At 48.6% G+C, this 6,450-nt stretch overlaps 1 protein-coding gene across 3 annotated transcripts in view; it reads right to left on the minus strand.

Moving 5' to 3' along the window:
* The window catches only part of WDR82 (WD repeat domain 82), a 65,613-nt gene that overhangs the window by 13,564 nt on the left and 45,599 nt on the right, over nt 1–6,450 (minus strand). The gene's annotated exons all lie outside the window — the stretch shown is intronic.

The following is a 6,450-nucleotide window of genomic DNA, read 5'->3' on the forward strand; positions in this document are numbered from 1 at the left end:
ATGCATACAGATAGATACCTCATCACCTCTGGGAGAGAAACTTTTATCATGAGAACAAATGACACCAACAGAGAGTGCAGCACAGACTATATGTTAAAAGAAAGAGGCACCTTGTATAGGTAACAGTTATCACTACCAAGAGCTACAAAAAACATTTCTGGTGGACACAATGTTAACATATGGCTTGTGGTTCAGCTCTAATTTCCTCCTCCTCCCCCCACAACCCAGAACATTTCATATGGAGTCAACCAGAACTATTTGTTTTTGGAGCCATTTAATTCTTGTTTTTTAATTTTTAAACTGAGATCAGTTTAAAAAAATTGAAATAGTCAAGTAAAACAAAAATGTTTAAACAATTTTCACAATTTTCTGCACTCTCATTTTCTGCAGAAACTACTTGCCAAATTAGACCAATTACGTTAATAATTTCATGCCCCCCTAAGCTTCTTGTTTAGGAAATTTACTATATATTTAAAAAATGCCCTACTCTAATTGTTATAACATTTCTAAAAGTGATAGAGCTAGGTAGGCTTTATCCACAAACCCCAGACAGAGACAGCGAATCCTATATAAGAAGTATTCTATACCGGGGTCAGCAACCCCTGGCATGCATGCCAGAGCATACCACAGGTGGCCTGAGCTCTGGGCAGGTGCCACCAGCCATGGAGTCTGAGCTGCTTGCAGCAGGCAGAGGGAAGACTGCAAGCAGCCTGGGTCCATGGCTGGCAGCAGCTGCTCAGAGACTGGGCTGGCTGTGACAGGCAGCCAGGAGGCTGCAACAGGTGCACCAGGGTCTGGATCCACAGCCTGGCTCCATACGCGCCTCAGGGTGCTCAGCAGGGAAGGGGCCAGGGCAGCGCATCCCTGGCCCCTCCGCCACCATCCACCGGGAAGTGCACATGCACCCACCACCTGCAATGAGTGGGGCAGGGGCTCCTTAGTACAGCTGTTTGCGGTCTCCCTGTCACCCACCGCGAGCAGCCCAGGCTCTGCGGCAGGAGCCTGACCAGAGCCGGGGGCCAATGCGGCAGGTGGCTAGGAAGCTGTAAGACACTGCACTGAGGTCTACGGACTGCTGCCGGGCTCACTACTGGCAGCAGGTACACATGTGCCTCCGAGCAGACAGCAGAGGAGGGGCTAGGGTTGTGCTACCCCAGCTCCTTCCCCAATGCGTGCCCCAAGGTATATGTGCAGCTGCCACCAGCCATGGAGCTGGGCTGGGGTTCCAGACTCCAATGCAGCTGTTTGCAGCCTGCCCACTGCCTGCTGCAAGTAGTCTGGGCTTTGTGGCCAGCAGCAGCTGCATGCACACCTCAAGAGTGTGCAGCAGGCTAGTGCAGCACAACCCCGGCCCCTACCCCATCACCTACCCAGAGGCACACATGCATCCACCACCAGCAATGAACATCAGGCCCTTCATGCCTCCCCTGCCATCTGCCCTGGCACACTAAGTCAAGGCATGGGTTGAGTTTGGGTGTTTTTGTCCCTCCAGCCAAAAATGTTGCCAACCCCTATCTATACACTCTGAATGCCACCTTATGGTAAAACTGAAAAAGTACAACCAATACTATGTGAAGTAAATAAGTGGTGCAAACAAGGATATGAACACACACAACATTTAAGGTGTGGACAGACATAATGCTTAGAACCTTCTAAATGCACTTTAAGCCCCAGGAGTCTAGCTGTACAGACCAATTTAAACTTCCTGTAATATTTCAGAAGCACACATTTCACAATGAAGTACTATTTTGGACCAGATCTCCTCCAGTTGAATGTTAACACAGAGCATTCCACACCTAGTGTTTGATCCAACCTCCAGGCATCCCAAAATGCACCGCTTCTCACCGTCCACCCCCAAATCCAAGCAGAGCAATGGGGCTACTCTGAGACATGGTCAGGACTACTGCCCAAAGATCTATTGCCTACAGAAACCACAGTCAGGAGGGGGTTGTGAAGCAGAAAGCCTGTCACATTCACATCCTGCAAGGGTACCTGGGCAGGAGTCCCAGGCTTATTTGGGGTAGGACAGGTAGCCACGTTCTGGGGAGAACTTTGTGGCACCCTTGATTGTTGTGTGTACAGGTCATTTGTGCTTGTAACAATAAACAACTGTCAACTGCTGGGTGGTGGTAGGAAAGAGCCACTGCCCAATGGCTACTTAACAGAACAGAAAGATGATCTATTCCATCTTTACTGTGATTTAATCTATTAACTCGATTAAATGTACTGCAAAATTGGAGCCAGCCCTGCCCTGAACACACATCTTTATAAAATTGCTGGCAATGGAAGGTACCCGAGCAGCTTTCTAGGGAAAGTCCTTTTAAAGCTATCCATGTGAGCTGGATACTGTGGGAAGTCCCAAAACACTAATCACTAACATTCTCTTGCTGCCTCCCCCTATTGTTTGCACTTTCACAATTGTTCCTGGACAGAAGTATCCACACACAAACTGCTTGGGGTTTTAAGCAGAACAGTCACCTTTTTAGGGATTGCCAAAACAACCAGCACCTGGAATGACTAAACATTCCAGGTTTATTCTAGTTCCACACTCTCCATACACACACAAACCCCAGTCACCCTGTCTGGGTATCACTACAGAGTTCAGTAGTGCTCAAGCAAGTACAGGTATGAGCTGTATAGATTAGTCATGCAGGGAAACTGAGGCATGGGATGTGGGTTGGGCAGAAAGCAGCAGTAGCAGTCCAGAAGCAGGGAGCAAGAAAAACCTGATAACCCCTCTAACTCCACCCAGATTGAGCCTGGGATCCCACTACTCATAGCAGGGAGGCAAAACTGACAAGGTGGCTTTTCAGGGCAGGGGTTGGAAAAGTCAGGGAGTTCTTGGAAAGGCCTCAATAAACCCACCAGCCTGGGAACCATAGGAAGAGGGCCACACAGCCCGACATCCCTTCCACTCCAACCTTCTTGCCCCAATCTAGGTCTTCCTCCCACTGTAGAGGAATCCAGGGGAAATGCCAGGCACTGACCCTTGGAACACATGGTGGTCTTGATACTCTAACCCCCCCGGTGGTGTTTTGGCAATCCCTAAAAAGGTGACTGTTCTGCTTAAAACCCCAAGCAGTTTGTGTGTGGACACTTCTGTCCAGGAACAATTGTGAATGGATTTCTAAATCACTAACATTCCTGGAATGCTTCAAATGTAATGTCTGTCCACACCCCTAAACCAGTTTAAGCATGTTTTAAACCTAAAGCAGACAGACATACAGGCCTGTTAAACCAATTTAGAGACATCTGGAATGGTTCAAAAAATGTACCTGAAAAAGCTGAGCACTATTTTGAACTGGTTCAATGTGAACCAGATCAGTGTTATGTGTGGATACCAAACATTCCATGACACTAGTTTGCTCAATTCTCCAGATGTCCCACACTGCACTGTTCCTTACAATCACCCTCAAACTGCTGTAACTGGCCTCTCTTGTATAGGGCTAGAACTCTACTATCCTTCCACCCTTTCCTCCCCCTATTGTTTGCACTTTTATCAATGCACTCCCTTGCCCTGCTTGTTCAGTAAAGACTAACTTTCTAACAACCAGCTGCGTTCTCACTCCCTACTTGACTGCACTTCTGCATCATGTCCTCTCAGGCTCTGGGACTGCAAAAGTGTGGATCCAGGCTCTTCCCTTCTCCCCCCATCCTCCAGCCCCAAGTGAAGCAAGCACAATGGTCAATTGCAGGCTCCTGAAGTTTACTTAACTCATGTTTAAGAGGGGAAAACAGAGAAGTGAAAAACCTCCCATTTAAAGGTCACCTACATCCTGGGACTCCCCAAGTACTGATGCAAGCACTCCCCTTCCCCTTCCCCCACTGTGAGGCCTGCTGGGCTGGATGCTCACTCCCATACCCTAGTATCTGAGCCACAGCACTTCACACAACTGTAAACCACTTCCCAATCAGTGACATTTTGGAATGGTTCAATTGCTACATGCGTCTGGACCCTAAATGGCAAACGGCTCCTACTAACACGCACACTATCAAACCAAACCAAAACAAAAAAAATTTAAAGAGTACTGCAATAGAAGTGTCACCCTGAAGTAAGCAGATGACACTTAAGTTGTGGGCACTGACAATCAGGTATCCAGATTTCCCGTTTCCCACGGAAAAACAGAGAAAACCATGGATTTCCCTATTTTATCAGAGAGAAAAAAAATGGATGTCATCTCTTAGCAGATTTCCCACTTTTGCAAAGGGCTCTGCAGGCTGGCAGAGTTCCAGCAGAGCTCCAGCCTGCACGAGTTAATTGCAAAAAGGGTGGGAAATCCCCAACTCTGCCCGGAGGGGGGAAAGAGCTGGGCCTGAGGCTCTTAGTCACCCAAGGCTGGGCTCAGGCTCACTTCCCTTCCTGGAGCCTGTGAACTAAGTGGGGCTTGCAGGGGGCTGGCAAGTTGCGGGTCAAGGCTGGGGAGCACTGGCAGAGTGGGGGGGAGGGGGGTGGGAAGCTGACTGCAGGAAGCTGGCTGGGGGCTGAGGGAGCGGGGAGGTCTAACGGAAAAAGACATGGAGTGCCTGCCCACCCAGTGGCACATGGACCACAAGTGGCACAGTATCATCCTGAGTGGGCTCTGTGCTTCCATGTGCGGTTTCCCTGAAGGACTGATAGCACACCACTCTGGGTTCACGCACCAGTGGCCAGGTGGGCACTCCTGCGGAAAGCTGGCTGGGGTCGAAGGGAACAGGGAGGTGTTGGGGAAAGCCCCACAGAGTGTCCACCTGGCTGGCGGCGCATGGACCCAGAGTGGCGTGCTATCAGCACTTCAGGGAAACTACACATGGAGGCGCGCAGCCTGCCCAGGCAGATACTGTGCCACTTCGAGTTTATGTGCCACCAGCCAGGTGGGTACTTCATGTCCAGCTTTCCCCAACACCTCCCCACTTCCTCAGTCCTCATCCCCCAGCCAGCTTCCCACAGGAGTGCCCACCCAGCCGGCAGTGCATGGACCCAAAGCGACACACTATCAAACCTTCAGGGAAGCTGCACACAGCACACACCTGCCCTGCCCCCATCCCCTGCACAGATCTGGGGGGCACAGGTCCCCCCTGCCCTCAGGGAGTGCACACTGCCACCAGGAGCCAGCCCCGCCCCTGCCTGCAGCAGGCAGGCATTAGTGAGGGAGCCAGCTCTGTGCTCCTCCGGCTGCAGCAGCCATTGCCTTCTGTTGGGGGCAGGGAGTTGCAGACCTGGGTCCCTGGCCCCATAGCCCTGGCAACTGGGGGCCCCCTCCAGCAGGACTGGGGGGCAGAGGGGAGGTTGTGGGGGGGCCTTTAATTTTAATCATGGATTTTGGGGGTTTTATCAAAGAATTTGTGATTTTTTAAATCAGGGAAAACCAGTATCCCTGCTGACAATACAGAAAAAACAGAATTTAAATAATCTCATGGACTAGAGAATTAAAAATGGAATTAAGTTTAACATAATGAAGACACTTAGAAATAAACAAGGACTTCAGCTTGAAGATAGAGGTGCATAGTCTAGAGACAGCTGAGGAAGAGAGGACCAGGGTATACTGGCTGATGGTAGGAAAATATGCATTGCCACTGAAATACAGCTGTGAAAGGCTAATGCAATCTTAAAGTGCATTAAACAAGCTACAGTAAAAGCCGTGTTTTCCGGCATCTTAGGAACAGTACAGACAGGGCACCACTGCAAAGGCATTGGTAAGACTCTATTTAGAATACTATGTGCAGTTCTGGCAACGTTCAAAAAAAAAAAAAAAAGGGGTGCCTTAAACTAGTATGAGTTCAAACAAGGGCCACTAAGATGGTTAATGGAACTGAGACTTTCTTATGCAAAAGTATTAAAGGTGCTTGGCTTGTTTCATTTACAAAACAGAGATTACAGACTGCAATCACAGTCTACAAGTACATTTGTCATGTGACAATCAAGGAATGGGAAAACCTGAAATCATTTTAAGACTCAAGTAGGTAAATTTAGGGAAGGACAGAATGATGGGACATTCAAGGAATGTAATATAGAGTCAAATGATTGTGGTCCCCAAGTTAGGTTATTAAGATGGCTTTTATGTTGTAGAAGGAGTCTAGTGGTAATCCCATACCTATGGGTTCTTCCTGTTTATCAGCTGGGGTTGTTAAGGTTTATTTTCCTTCATGAAAGGCACCACTAAATTTAAGGTCAGGAAGGTATTTTCCCTTTGGTCAGACTGTAACTATGGCATGTGATAGTACATTTTGGGAATTGTGCCTTGCAGTGATAAAATACTCCCAAATTCCCGAAGCATGACAAAAATGTATCAGAAGGAAGTAGGCAGGGGTTTAGGTTGTAGCCGTGTTGGTCTAAGGACATAGGCAGACAAGGTTCCTTGGGTGAATTTGATATCTTTTATTAGACCAACCCAAATGGTTGGAGAATAGTTATTAAGCAAGCTTTCAGGTTCAAAAACCCTTCGTCAGGCTAAGGAAGCTGCAGCAGTTGGC

The sequence above is a fragment of the Alligator sinensis genome, unplaced genomic scaffold (assembly GCF_000455745.1).
Source record: "Alligator sinensis unplaced genomic scaffold, ASM45574v1 scaffold487_1, whole genome shotgun sequence".
NCBI classification, from domain to species: domain Eukaryota; kingdom Metazoa; phylum Chordata; order Crocodylia; family Alligatoridae; genus Alligator; species Alligator sinensis.